Source organism: Humulus lupulus, chromosome 3 (assembly GCF_963169125.1).
Source record: "Humulus lupulus chromosome 3, drHumLupu1.1, whole genome shotgun sequence".
NCBI classification, from domain to species: domain Eukaryota; kingdom Viridiplantae; phylum Streptophyta; class Magnoliopsida; order Rosales; family Cannabaceae; genus Humulus; species Humulus lupulus.
Window position 1 is genome coordinate 205,752,745 of NC_084795.1, and position 16,794 is coordinate 205,769,538.

Here is a 16,794-nt window from a genome sequence, read left to right on the forward strand (position 1 = left end):
CATGATTATCCTTTTTAATGGAATTTTGTACAATGGTATTCGATCGTTTGATAATATTTACAAAACGATCTTCAAAAAAGATGCCAAGAGTTAAAATATACATATTTTGCCGAGCTAGAATTAATGTAATCAATTATGTAGAGGGAACCACATAAATGTAGAATGTATAGTGTGGCATATCTTCACATAATTAAATTAATCGAAGGAAACAATGTCTAGACATACGTATAAACAAGGATTATCAAAGGAAAAAGATAAAAAACTTGTAGAAATTAAAGGGTTAAAAATTCTAAATAATAAAAAATCGAGTTTTTGTTTTGGAGGAAAAGAACAAGAAGAGTATAGTTTTACCTAAAGTTGTACCAAGGATGTGTCACCGAAAGTATAAGATCAAGATCAAACTTAAAGAGTTATGCAATCGCCAATTTGTCCCTCGTCCAACCTACGAGAACCAACAAAAATCAAAGAAAGACCGAATAGATCATGACTTGTGACGTAAGCAAGACAGATATCACCCCAAAGATACAAAACATGAAGTCAAGAGAGAACCAGTTCCCACGAGGAAGGTCTAATCACATAAAATTACCTCATGGCATGGTAATTCATCGGGAGGAACTGCGAGCATCCTTGCAAAGAGAAGAGAACAACAAGATCCTTGTGATCCCATTGACACTCTGCCAAAACCCAGAACAAGAGAATTATTGATATTTTATGTATTGTTGTACCCAAAAAACTTTAGAAAAAATAAGATGTTAACTGGGTACACATCAGGGACAAGCAAGGAATCCTAATTCCCCTTAAGAAGTCATTGAAACCCAAGTCAAGCTCAAGCACAACAAGTGCCTGTGCCAAACAAAGAACTTGGAGGATATATGACTAGTTTTCATATAGAATGGAGAATCACCTTGTAGAGTGCGAATGCGCACACCGAGAAGCTCAAATCGAAGCTCACCTAAAGAAAGGGAGATCAATGAAATGGGCCAAAAGCAATCTTGATCTTCCGTTTTAGAAGAAGGAAGACAGTCTAGCAAAGAGTAATTCACAAGAAGAACATAGGTCGCCAATCTATTCCCCCATCCATCCTGCTAGAACCAATAGTCAAAGAAAAGCTTGATAGATCCTCACTTGTGACATAAGCGAGAAAGATATCGCCCCAAGAAGCCACAAAATAGGAAGTTCGGTGAGAACTAAGGTCTCGACACAGAAAATTACCTTATGGCACGAGAAGTCCTCGGGAGGAACTGCGATCATCCTTACGAAGAGAAGAGAACAACAAGATCCTAGTGTTCTTGCTGACACTCAGCCAAAACCCAGGAAAATGTCACTGATATATGCTTCCCTGCAGAAGCCAGTGCCTGACACACAACTTGCCCAAAAGTATGCTCTAGTTTGCAACTCTTCCCAAGGAGTATGCCTCTGACCTGGCGCACTACTCAAGGCATGTGTTACTCCTAGGAAATAGTTGAGTGAATGTACTTCCTATTTGTCTCATTAGTTGTACACAGTAATGACATTAAAAGTAATCAAAGTCTTCTCCCCTATAAATAGAAGGAAAGGAAATGGTCTGAAACTAGAACAAAAATTCTGGAGAGACCAAAGGCTTGTAACTTAAAATAACGGTCTCCAATAAATAAATTATGGAGTTTTCCACTATTACAGAACTAGGCTTTCCTGACAGTTTTTAACTGTCATTATTGAGAAACGGCAACAGTCGACTAACTGTTGCCATTGCCTATGCCGTTGTAGGGGGTAGGCTACACCGATTGTTAAAAGCTGTCTTTTGTGCTGGCTACACCGACAGTAAAAAACTGTCGATATTGCTATCATTGTTGACAATTAGCAGTCTACGCCGACAGTTAATAACTGTCACTGTTGCTCTTGACGCCAATAATTAATAATTGTCTCTAAAAAAGGAGTATAAAAAAATTGCAGAAAATGTTGTCAGCTGTATTATATATTTTGTAAAATTTACATAAATATTGAACCAAATAAAAGAATACCAAAACATCACATTCCAACCACAATATAATTCCAAACCAAATCTTCATATCAAAATTATTACTCTAAGAATACATCTTTATTAATTATCAAAATCAAACTCACATATACAAATCATATTCAAAATTACACAACAAATTATACTAAGTTTCATTTTTGATCTAACATCTAATACTAAAGTTACCCCAGAACTCATACGCTCAAGAAATTTTCCCATTTCTCCCACAAACAACCAACACATAAAAACACACAGTTGGAAAAAATCAATCGTCAACATGCACTATAATGTATACATCACTAATGGTAACATATAATGAATTTCAAAAGAAAAATAAAAACAGTGATGGGAGTATAGCTTATGATCACAGAATTAGTATGATAATTCAAAAGAATTAAACACAAGATAATATCATAAACAATGGAAGAATTGTTGGGAAACTTATACAAGATCTTTATTTATTTTCATGTAGATCTAACATTAAACAAATTAATATGAGATAACCTAGAACATATCTCTAAAATTGAATTCAAAGAGAAATAATGATAAAAATAGTTACACTATACGCAGCGGAATGAGTGTGTCCTTCCTTCAGTTTCTCTAACCCTTGTATCCTTTATGTCGCAGAGTATTACCAAGAACCTGAACCAATCTTCATTTCTTCATAGCCTTCCAAGGTATTCTTAGGATAACCTAGACTAGAGTGGGCAATTCTCAACACATGAGATAAATAAAAAGAGAAGGAAAGAAAAGAACAATAAGGCTTAGAAAATAACTTATGTTTAGAGAGAATTTAAAACCTATCAGAAAACTAGTGTCTGTCATCTAATTTCAACTCACTTAACATTCTTTTATAGACTCATTTAGGTCATTTATTTAATTAAAAAATAAATAAAATAATAGTCAATTAACATCCTTAGGTTGAAATTATCATGGAATTTAGGCCCGTGAAATTTCCCATTTGATTATAAGCCCGTTGGACTTAAAAGCAAGACCTGTATTATTTTCTATTGATTTAATTAATTAAATAATTATTCAAATCCTGTATCAAATTAATTATTTATAATTTGAACCTTAATTTAAACTTATATATTAATTTAGATACCAATTTATCTTAATTAATAAATCTGCCCTAATTTATCTTTTCTTCTCTAAATAACATAACTCTGTGAAACTATCCAAAATTGACCTCATCAACTTTGATAATTCTAATTGACAATTAAATCAATTATTTTATTGGCTCCAATAAGTTATCATAAATCTAATAAATAAATTTACTAACTTATTAATTCACCGTGACTCCACTAAAGAGTCATTATTGCACTCTTGAATTCATAGAACGCTCTATAACAAATATAGATACGTTATTAATTATCCATTGTTACAACCATAATTATCACTCAATCCTCTATAGACAGTCTACAATGAGATGAGACTAAAATACCGTTTTACCCCTTATTATATTTTATCCTTAAAACACTTAGTTCCTTGTAAATGATATTTCAGTAAACTAATTTAATTACTGAAATGAGATCTCTATCATTTAACACCTCGAACCAAACTAAAAGGAAACCATCATTTCACTTCTTCATCAAAAGCTATAGATGTTCATATCTATGATTAACACCCCCACTCAATTATACTACTGAGTTCCCAAGATGTAAGTATGGGCTAGTCCATAGGGAAGATGGTAACGAACAAGTCAAAGAACTTAAACGATACAATCAGTTAGAATACTAACCACTCAGAATTGAGATTGAATTGACCTATGGTCAACTATATGATATGACTAGAATAGATAATAACAATATATTTACTTATCCTATTAATTGTCAATATTGGTCCAGTCCGATGTAACAAATACATCCGATCTTATCTACTTTGCTAATGTTCTAGAAAGAACATAACACTACAATGTGTAAATAGATTGGCCCTATCACCCTTTGCAGAGAATGGACGCTTGGTTAGTTTGCCTTCTTTCACAGACAGGTAATTCACCTAAGGTGAGTTGCCTCAAAGGCCCGTCCTTTGTAGGTCTTTGAATCCTATCATAGCCAATGTGACCTAGTCTAAAGTGCCATATATACGTCATATTATCGTTATCTGTCTTTTGACATTTATTGGTCCTAGGTTTAGCTACTTTGAATAAATCATTGTTAAGAGCGAGGGGTTCGTTAGTTCGCATAATATAAAGCCCATTTTCCAAACATGCAATACACAATTGTGATCCATTGAAGGAAATAGATATATTAGAACTTTTGAAAGTCATTACAAATCGTTCTATTTGCCACATGGAAATTGAAATTAAATTTCTACTAAAATCCAGAATAAAAAATACATCATTTAAAATTATAAATTTATTTCCGAACTTTAGATGAGTTCTTCCTCTAGCTTGGACTGCAACGAACGCTCCGTTCCAAACTCTAAGCTTTAAGCTGCCTTCGTCCACTTCCTCCTATGATTCAAGAAGCTGTAAAGAGTTACAAACATGGTTAGTAGATCCAAAATCAATAATCCAAACAGATTTATCATTCTCTAAAACACATGTTTCTAAAATAAATGAACTATAATCATTACCTTTGTTTTTAGCTGCTAGAAAATTGAGGCAATCCTATTTCCAATGCCCCTTCTCTTTTCAGTGAAAACACTTACCTTTACCTTTCTTGTTTTTCTTGTTCTTCCCCTTAGGCATCTGTGCATTTGGTTGTGCACTCGTCTTTGTAGCCTATGCAGGCTTGGGGTTGTTGTTTTGTCCACATTTCCTCTTGTTTCCAGCTTTCGAAGACAAAGCTTGGTTAGCTTCAGCCTTAGCTGGATCAGCAGCAGTAGTAGTAGTTGTCTTCTTTTCTCCTCCCTTACTTGGTCCACCCATGATAGACTCAAAAGTCTGAAGTTCGTTCATGAGCTGTATCAGACCATAGTTGAGTTTATTCAACAGATAGTAGGTGGTGAACGATAGGAAAGTTGGAGAGAGACTATTGAGGAATAAGCCAACTTGAGTTTCCTCATCTATTGTTGCTCCATGCAGTTCAGGTTCTTGAAAGTAGTTTGTCATTTTGATCAGATGATCGCGAACATGTTGAGAAGGTGCCATTCGAGTATTGGCATATTTCTTGGTGGCCTCAAAGCAAGTCTGCACTGACTTGGCACCAAACATGTCTTGGAGCTGATCCATGATTTCGTAGGCTGTCTCGACATTATCCATCTTTATCTTGAGAGTGTCCACCATACTAGTCAACATGTAGTACCGCGCCTTGTTGTTAACCACCTGCCAATGCTCATACTTATCCCTCACAGACTTGGTAGCTCCTTCAGTTGGAACTTCCAGGGATTCCTCAGTCATGACGAACTTGGAGTTGTCACCAATCAACACATTGTTGATGTTTTGCTTCCATTTAAGGAAGTTTTCTCCAGTGAGTTTCTCCATCAAAAGTTGAGAAAGGATGGGAGTAGACACAGCCATACTTAAAACTACTTATTATCAAAAAAAATATAAATCAATCACATTTGCTCAATAAAACTCCTATTCACACAAAATTTAAGAAATAGCACAACATATATAAAAAATATATAAGATATGAGAAAAAATATCAAAATAATCATATCTCTATTTCTTTAGGTTTTTAACAAATCTATGATATCCTTGTCCCGGTTGGCGAGAGTCAAAAATACCACTAGTTAAATAATGTTGTAAACTTATTTAATAATGGACACCATTATTAACAACCTACTATTCGATCAAAATAAGAAAACAAAATCTCTTATTTTATGAGCTAGACCCACGGTTTCGATAATCACAGATTTAGCTCTAGTAGTCACCGTAGGGGTGAGTCTAGTAGAATTTGACCTATAATTATCTATCTTTCGAAATCTAACCTTGTCAAAATAACTAATGAACACCTTCCGCAGGGGGACGAATCAAAGCGTCTCGAGGCCCCATTAAGCTATTGACTTTGTTAAACCAACGGAGGAGATCAAATATAATTATTCAAATAAGCTCATTATAAAATTTAAAAAAAGTGTTTTTATTATTTATTTTTAGAAAATTAATGACTATGGTTCTCCAAAAAATTGAAAAGATTAAATTTTTAAAACCAAAGTCCTATAATTTCCTATTAATTCTAAAGTGTCACATTGAAACAAATTCAATTAATTTATAATTAATTTGTTGCTAATCAGTATATAAGTTTAACTAATATAATGAACCTATACAATTAAGTCCAACTCAGGTAAATGTGCCTTAACAATTGGGCTTGTATGGAGGAGGACTGAGTTCAGTATGTCGTTCCCACCACTAAGGTCCCCAAACTTCCATACAAGGTCCAAAAGACAAGAATTTAAACCTTTATTTTATTAATTGTTATTAATTGATTATGCACACTATAGTCATGCAAAGCAAATGAGTCTTCACAAGTGGAATCACCTATAAGAGAGGAATTTAAACTTTACATTTTCTACTGGGCCCAAACAAAACCTATCATTTTATGAATATTTTATTTGGCAAAAAACCATATATCTAACAAACATATGTGCCACTATATGCATCTAAGCCCAATTGCAAAAATACCACATATAGTGCAAACAAACATGTTATAATTAGATGGGCCTAATCATGTTACTATATGAGCAAGTCTATGAATTTATGCAAACATACCACAATTTATTTCATTTGCCAAAATATCACAGTTAATTATCTAGAATTTATCAAAAATTTGAATTAAATAAATTTTTACAAAAATAAGTCAATTTAAATGAAATTTATCAACAACTAACAACAGTTAATTAAAATTTCATTTATCAACAATCAACTTAGTTTAGGTTAATTTGAAAAACATATAAATTTAATTTAAATAGAATGTATCAACAATTAACCAAAGTTAATTTAAATCCCATTTATTAAATTTTTTTTTTATTAATTGGTTGAAAAAATTGATATTTTTCAAAATTTAACCAATTTTAAACTTTAAAATCAATATCTTAACTGTTTTTCAAAAAATATCTTGTGTTGTTACAATTATAAGCTAATATTTTAACCGCTAAAAAAATATATTAATAGTTATAACAACCCTAAAATATCTCAAAACAGATAAACAAATTCAAATATCCATGAAAATATCTAACTAACAAATTTCAAATTTAAATATTATAAACTATAGAATAAATAGATATTTATATTTTCAAATAAAGATTTAATAAAAATAACAAGTATTTAAAATAAAATATCTTAAATATCCGATATTTTAATATTAACAATATTTAAAATTAAGTTGTTAGTCTATTTTTAAATTTGAATTTGAATCTATGTAAGAATATCTAATTATTTAAATCTCAACCAACAAAAATATCTTAGTTTAAAAAATATTTTTAAATTATAAAACAAATCCAATATTTTTAGCTTTGATTATAAATAATAAATTTTCACATTTTAATTTCTTTAATTTAAAAAAAAAATTAAATTTTTTTTGGGATGAACAGTACCACGGGTACTGTTCACTGTGTGGTTGCTGCCTGCTGAGGAGATGCACGCAAGCGGCAGGTGGGCGTGTGGGTGCGCGTGCTGGTGATGCACACGCAATGGCTGGGTGACGCGCGCGCTGGTACGCCTGTAGGTGGTGCTGCGCGCAGGTGTGCGCACGCTTGTGGGGTAGCAAGGAAATTAATTTTTGAATTTTTTTTTTGTTCAATTTTTCAAACAAAAACACTTTTCTAATTAATTTTTAACATGTTTTATACAAAATAAAGCATATATAAAAATTAATGGCATATAAAATATAACAAAATAACCTAAAATTGCTAATAATCACATAAAATTCAACATGCTTCGTAAAATCATGAAATCCATCCAATTATTCAAACACATCAAATAGTTCAATTTTTAACATGTTCATGTATGAAAATAAAGATTACCAAAGGCTCTGAGGCCAGCTATTGGGAATCTTATACATGATCTTTATTTCTTTTCATGTAGATGTAATATAAACAAATTAATATGAGATAACCTAGAACATATTTCTAAAATTGAATTCAAAGAGAAATAGTGATAAAAATACTTACATTATACGCAGCGGAATGAATGAGTCTTTCCTTCAATTTCTCTAACCCTTGTATCCTTTTTATCGCAGAGTATTACCAAGAAACTGAACTGCTCTTCAATTTTCTTCACAACCTTCCAAAGTATCCTTAGGATCACCTAGACTAGAGTGGGAAATTCTCAACACATGAGATAGATACAAAGAGAAGAAAAGAAAAGAACAATAAGGCTTAGACAATGACTTATGTTTAGAGAGAATCTAAAACCTATCAGAAAACTAGTGTTTGTCATCTAATTTCAACTCTCACGTAACATTCCTTTTATAGACTCATTTATGTCATTTATTTAATTAAAAAATCAATAAAATAATATCCAAATAATAACCCTAGGTCAAAATTATCACAGGCTTTAGTCCCGTGAAATTTCCCATTTGAGTATATGACCATTGGACTTAAAATCAAGGCCTGTATTATTTTCTATTGATTTAATTAATTAAATAATTATTGAAATCCGTTATCAAATTAATTATCTATAATTTGAACCTTGATTTAAACTTATTTATTAATTTGGATACCAATTTATCTTAATTAATAAATCTTCCATAATTTCTCTTTTCTTCTCTAAATAACATAGCTCTGTGAAACTATCCAAAATTGACGTGGTCAACTTTGATAATTCTAATTGATAATTAAATCAATTAATTGAGACAATCTAGGTGATTTTATCCAAGGTACAATGGGGACCATGGGCCTATGAAATCAAGCTCCAATAAGTTATCATAAATCTAACAAATAAATTTACTAACTTATTAATTCCTCGTGACACCACTAAAGACTTGGAATTTCACTCTTGAATTCATAGAACGCTCTATAACAAACATAGAAACATTATTAATTATCCATTGTTACAACCATAATTGTCACTCAATCCTCTATAGACGGTCTACAATGAGATGAGACTAAAATATCGTTTTACCCCTTATTGTATTTTATCCTTAAAACACTTAGTTCCTTGTAAATGATATTTCAGTAAACTAATTTAATTACTGAAATGAGATCTCTATCATTTAACACCTCGAACCAAACTAAAAGGAAACCATCATTTCACTTCTTCATCAAAAGCTATAGATGTTCATATCTATGATTAACACTCCCACTCAATTATACTACCGAGTTCTCAAGATGTAAGTATGGGCTAGTCCGTAGGGTAAGCTGGTAACGAACAAGTCAAATAACTCAAATAATACAATCAGTTAGAATACTAACCACTCAAAATTGAGATTGAATTGACCTATGGTCAACTATATGATATGACTAGAATATATAATAATGGTATGTTTACTTATCCTATCAACTGTCAATATCGGTCAAGTCCAATGTAACAAATACATCAGATCTTATCTACTTTGCTAATGTTCTGGAAAGAACATAACACTACAATGTGTAAGTAGATCATATCGTAGATTGGCAAGTCAACGTAAATCTTGTACACTGACTAATCTTTGGACTAACTTATTTTGAACATATAATCATATTTATATTCCACTGTGATTACGTCACTATAAATATGATTAGCTATATGCTCGGGATTTAATAGAAGTTTATATTAAACAAATAATCATGAAAATAAAACATGTGAGCATGGTGATTGACCAGGTCAAAAAATGATTTCTATTATTTTATTGATAATAAATGAGATTATAAAGAAATTGAGTTTTAATTAGCGCATAAAACCCTAACAAGAATAGCACAAATTAAGTCAAGGGAAAGAGAGAATCTTTATTGAGAGAAACCCTAGTTACATAAAATCATAAAGTTATGATTTTATGTGATCAACCAATGGATAAACATGAAGGCTTGAAACAATACTATTTTTGTCTAAAAAATTATAGTCCTAGCCTCTCATAAGAGATTGCTTGAAGCTACTACAATGGTGGAATGAGTCTTGGGATTAACAAGCCTTGGTTTTCAAACAAGTCAAGCTTTCTTAATGAAGATCTTGGAGAAAATCTTTGTGAGTTAGAGAATGGGGGGGGGGGGGGGGGGGGGGGGGGGGTTCAAAGAGAGAGAGAGAGTGGAGAGTGATCAATTCACAAAAATCTCAATTGAACCCTTTAAATAGTGCAGGAACCGTCATTAGTGTTAACCAATGAGATTAGAACATTTCAAAATAATTTTTGAAGCAAAAAACATGTAATTGTACAGGTTTCTATGGACGGCCCACCCGACGCGTTGCTGGTAGGTGATGCATCGTCCTAATGCATGCAATGCATCGCATGTCTGGCTATCTTAAGCAAGGCAATGGAATGCTTGCTGCACAAACTTTTGACCCTGTACATCGACCCAAAACACCTCCAAATTCCTGCAAACGTTTTAGGTGCTCTTATATTCTCCAAAGAAACACTATGGACCCAAAAAGATAATTTTTAAGTGCCTAGAACAAAAGTCAACCCGCTCATGTTGTCTTTAGTAAAACCATTATGATTTTGTAGCTCTTTGTGCATAACTAATTTCACTATGTATTTAATCAATCCTAACATAAGCCATATTTATTAGTTAAACTTGAAACTAATTTTGTATAAACATAGAAATTCCATATATTGTGGGGAACTACAGGGGGACTACTAGTGCACTCCTTATGTTTTCAGTACCTAGATAGTTATAATCTCAATTGTTTTTATATAATAGTGTATATTATAGTTATAGAAATAATCCCACCAATTTTCAAGAAATTATGAATAATTTACATTGCCAAAATTAGGGTTCAAACAATATGTTGTACAAGCGTGTAACAAACCGTTTGAACTCTCATTTTAGCACCGTACATTATTTTGAATTTCCAAAAATTTGATGGGATGCCTCCTAAAACTAAAATGTTAAAAAAATTAGAATATAATTTTTTAGGTGCTGAAGATATAAAGAGGTGCAATGGTAGACTACCAAAGAATTTTCCATAAATTGTGTATGAATAGTATAAAGTTTTAATTCTTGAACGTTATGGTACTAATATTTCATACAAGAAGTAATAATAATAACTCTTTTTTTTACTTTCTCTTTCATTTTTATGTCTCAAATATCTTACATTTTAATTATATTATAAGTTTTTGATATAATCTATCAATTAATTAAATCGTAAAATGTGAAAGAAGATAAAAGTGATATATTTATATATGTTAATACTTAATTGTAACTGTTAGTAGTTACTTAAGTATTTTATTAATTCTAATTTAGATTTGTTAATTAGTTTTAGGGTAAGTTAGTTCTACAACTATATTATCTTCTCTTTTATTTTTCTCTATAAATAAAAAGGGTCTTGCCAAAAGCATAGACACATTCGTTTATGTACTTTCATTTTCTTACTTGTGCTTAACCATTCTTGGTATCTAAGCCATTCCTGTTTTCTTTCCTAACCCTAATTTTGTACTCCTCTCAGAACATATCATCCTATCATATGTCCAATGGAGAATAGAGACCTTCTTGCCAACTTTGTGGGAAACAGGGTCATTTAGCTTATCAATGCTACCGTCGATTTGATCCTACTCTTCAAGGTCCTCCGCCTCATCCTTAAGCCATGGTAGCAACTTAGTCTTCATCCCACAATGATCCTTGGATGCTTGATTCGGACGCAACTCATCATTTTACAAATCAATTGGACAATCTTGAAGCTTCAACAACCTATATTGGAGATGACAAAGTGACTGTTGGTAATTGTAGCAATATACCTATTCTTAATTCTTGTTCTTGTTCTTTATTCAATAAAAATACTACTTTTAAACTTAACATTGTCTTCCATGTTCCTACCAATTAAGTCTAAACTCATTAGTCTTTCAAAATATTGCTAAGATAATAATGTTAGTATTGAATTTTTTTACTAACACTTTTCTTATTAAGGATCTACAATCAAGGAAGCTCCTCCACCAAGGGACACTTGATCATGTTCTTTATACAGTATAAGATGCTAAAGCTCATCGTTGTACTTCCAATTCTAATTCTGCTGCATCTTCTTTGCTGAATCATTCTGCTCATTCTAATATTTATGCCTTTTCAACCCATTGTACTAAAAACAATAAAGAAAATTTTAATATCTAGCATGCTCGCTTGGGTCATGCTAATTCCAATGTTTTTTTTCCTAGAGTTTTAAACTCTTGTAACATAGCTCATTCATACAATAAAACCACCATTTGTTCTTCTTTCCAATTTGGTAAAAAGTCACAAATTTTCCTTTTCTAATTTCTACTTTTAGAGCTACAAATCCTCTAGATTTAATTTATTCTGACATTTGGGGTCTTAGCCCTGAATTGTCTACTGATTGCACTAGATATATATATATTTTTTTTGTTGATGATTTTTCATGATTTTCTTGGATATATCCTTTACAACTTAAAAGTCAAGCTTTATCTACCTTTCAAATGTTTAAGAAACTTATTGAAAATCAATTTTCCACTTCAATAAAAAGTTTTCAAAGTGATGAAATCGGGGAGTACAAATATTTTACTCATTTTCTTCAACAAAATGGAGTTGAAATTAGAAAATCTTGTCCCTACGCATCAGCCCAAAATGGACGAGTTGAACACAAGCATAGAAAAATTGTTGAATATGGTCTTCCAATACTTGCTCACTCCAAACTTCATCTACAATTAAGGTAGTAGGCTTTTAGAATAGTTGTTTATACAAACTTCCTTCTTTACCATTAAGTTTTAAATCCCCATACCAAGTCTTATACAATAAAATTAAACTTTTGGATGTTTATGTTACCCTTATCTTAGACCTTACAATAGGCATAAAATGGAATTTAGATATGTTTCTTGTGTATTTTTATGGTAACACACTTTAGACAAATGGTATATTTGTCTAAATCTTAGTTCAAATAGAGTTTATGTCAATAGACGTGTTGTTTTTTATGAAACCATATTTGTAACGCCCTGGATAGCCAAGACCGTTACACTGTGTGTTTATAAAGTGCTAGACTTGCTAATCAAGTCGTTTAATTAAAAATGTGCTATTGAAACTATAAAGGAACTAGGGTTAAAATGTTTTGGTCTCAAAAGTCACATTATTCATAAAGAGACGTTTCTTGTTTACACGGGATCCCAAAAACATTAAGATTAAAGACCGTTTACAAAAGACATAAGGTTTAAATACAATATCAAGCCACATTAAGGCAAAACAGACAGTTAGGTAATCCATGTCCTGATCCACTCCTCGACCATGGCGATCGAACAGCTGGCTATGTACATTCAACCCCGCAGCTCTCCATCTCAGGATTGGTCCAGCTTGCCTTTGCCTTTACCTGCACCAAGTAGCACCCGTGAGCCAAGGCCCAGCAAGAAAACACAACAAATGAGCATAAGCAAACAATAGACAAATCAATATCTCATATTGCATCACATATTCTCAACCATATAAGCATTCAATATAATCAAGTATTCCACATACTAAACATATCAACTCAAATCATATATCAGTTCACAAATGATAACTAGGGCTAGCTCAGTGAATATAAAGCTGTCCTCGGCTACTAGTGGCCAAGCCGCGCCCTGCATGCAAATATTGTTTACGGCACCCTTAGGCCGCTATCACATGTCCCATGGCATGATACCATCATTGACACAATACAAATATCGGGAGCACTTAGTCCCATCACAAACATATAACCGGGTGCAATTTTCTTACCTTTCAATTCGCTAGCTTTGATCACTTGACTCCTTGAGCACGACCCCTCCCGAGCCCTAGCTCACCTAAACAAAACCATAGGTCAAAGTCATCACCAAACCTCAAGTCCAAAACCTAGCCTCGGGACCAATCCCGAGCCCCAGGGAAGTTCTAGTTCCACCAAACAAGGTGGTGGAACCAAACCCCAAACCCTTGGTCAAAAACCCTTGAAAATAACCCTAAAATCCTTTTCTGAAGACAGGGTAGCGCTATAGCGCTCATTGGAGGGTGCTACAGCGCTACAAGCAGAATCAAAACACCCTCAGCATGCATGGCCTAGCGCTACAGCGCTAAAGGCTAGCGCTGTAGCGCTAGTCACAGACAGGCAACCTCCAAATTTTCCCTCCTGCGATTTCCTCGAACCAAACTCAACCAAAACTTCTCCAAACCTTCACCAAACTCAAAAACAACCTTATTAACACACTCCACTCATCCCAAGCACCCCAGATACTCAAAACCCAATTACATGCATCCCTAATCCCAAAATTCACCATAGCTGACCCTAAACTCAAAACTCAGCAGAAACCAGTCAAAACATCAAAGTTAAAGCTCAGAACTTCATACCTTTAATGGGAATTCAATTTCAAGACAACCTCTACACCTCCTTAGCTTGCTCTTTCTCACCCTTTGGCCTAAATTCCCTAAATTTCCCATCAAACTCAGCTTATACACATAGTTCAAAAACCAAAACCAGCAATTGAAGAAACTACAAAGCCTTACCTCAATTGTTAGGGTGTTCTTGCTAAACCTCTGCCAATTCTCCAAGCCTAGCTTAGAATTCTTGATGCTCAGCCTAACTTAGCTCCTCTCTGAGCTTTGCCCAAAAAATACTCAAAAAACTGATGAAGAAAGCATAAACCGACCTTAGGAAACTCTCTGTTTTCTCCCTTTCCTTTTTCTTCCTTTTCCTTCTTTTCTTTCTTTCCTCAGCCTTCTACCATTTTCTACAATCCTCACTACGTATAAAACCTCAGAATATCTATCCCTTGCAAGCCAAATGACCTTACTGCCCTCCCCTTTAATTTCAAGTCCTTTAATCCACTTAAGGGCATTTTAGTCATTTCACCCCAATTCCCGCTAACTCCTCGAGTGTCTCTAATATTTACCGCTGAATTCCCAATACCTAATTAATCTCTAGTTATATTCCTCGATGTCAAAATAGACTCCAATATACTCACCAAATTCCCATTTATACCCCTAGGCTCACCCCGAGCCGAGTATAAATCCCCGCCATGACTTTTTCGCTACTTTGCTCACTAGGATTGTCTCGAGTCACAGATCACAAATATATCCACATAATAATGTGGTCTCGACAATTATCACATATACCAATACAGTTATGCCCATAACGGCCAAAATTACAATTACGCCCTACTAACCTAATCAGGGCCTACATGCATACTAATACACAAAGTCATGCATCTCGAATATTCTAATAGTCATATAACATGCTTTAAATCACAATCATGCATTTTACTCATTAAAGTCACACATAATTCCCATTATGCCCTCCAGGCACACTAATCAAGGCCCTTAAGCCTTATTAGCGAATTTGGGTCGTTACAATATTTCCTTACAATACTTTACTTAATTCTACTTCTACTCATACACAAATTAATACTATTGTTACCCATGCTTTGTTTCCTAATTTTTGTACTAATCTGCATACTCCCACTACAACAACTATTCTTATATTTTACCTATTGTTAGTGCAGATCAAGAAACTCTATCAGCTTCGGTTCAAGCATCAACTCAACAACAGCCATCTTCTCCAACTTTGTCAGGCCAGAATATGACTCAAGTCAATCTATCTGACTCTCCACCACAATCTGTTGGTGTTCCCTCAACACCTATTCCAACATCCACAAATATCCATCCTATGCAGACTAGATTAAAGAGTGGCATTTCCAAAAAGAAAGCATTCCCTGAATTCAAATCTTTGGACCTGCTCAACAATGAACCACATTACAAGCAAGCTTTGACATTACAAGAATGGAAAACAACAATGGTTGCTGAATTAGAAGCTCTAAATAGAAACAACATCTGATTTCTCACTCCAAAACCTCCTCATGTCAACATTGTTGGATCCAAGTGGTTATTCAGAATCAAAAGAAAACCATATGGTGCAATCGATAGATATAAAACACGATTGGTTGCCCAAGGATACACACAATCTCAGGGATTGGATTACACTAAAACTTCTAGTCCAGTAGTTAAAATAACAACTATTCGAATAATTCTAACTAATATTGTTTCCAATGGTTGGCAGGTCACTCATTTGGGTATACAAAATGCTTTTCTCAATGGTCAACTACAAGAATGTGTATACATAGCCCAATCTCCTGGTTACATCAACTCCATAGCTCCAACACATGTTTTTCATTTAAATAAAGCCTTTTATAGTCTTAAACTAGATCCTAAAGCTTGGTTTCATATGCTAAGTTCCTCTATTCTAAGCTGGGATTTCATTTGCTCCAAATCCGATACATCATTATTATTTTACTATAAACATGCTACAAAAATATTTCTTTTAGTCTATGTTCATGGCTTACTTATAACAGAAAATGATTCCAATAAAATCCACTGCTTGATTAATAGTCTACATAATAAATTCCTTTTGCACGACTTAGGTTCAATCTCATATTTTCTAGAAGGGAAATCTCCATCTATCCCAAACCAGATATATCATTAATCTTCTACAAAAACTGGACCTATTTGACACAAAACTAGCACCCAACACCAGGAGCATTGGGTGGACTTGACTTTCAATATAATGGCCAGCCTCTTAAAGACCTCATAGCCTATAAATCAACATTTGGTGCACTACAATGTGCTACACTTACTAGACCTGAAATTATTTTTGCAGTGAATATAGCTTGGCAATTCATGCATAAACCATCTACTACACATTGGAACTCAGTAAAGAAAAGACTGAGATATCTTCATGGCACACTTCAACATTGCCTCTTATTCTTACCAGCAAAACAACTTCACTTAACTGCCTACACAAATGCAAATTGGGCTACTAATCCTGACGAAAAGAGAAGTACATATGG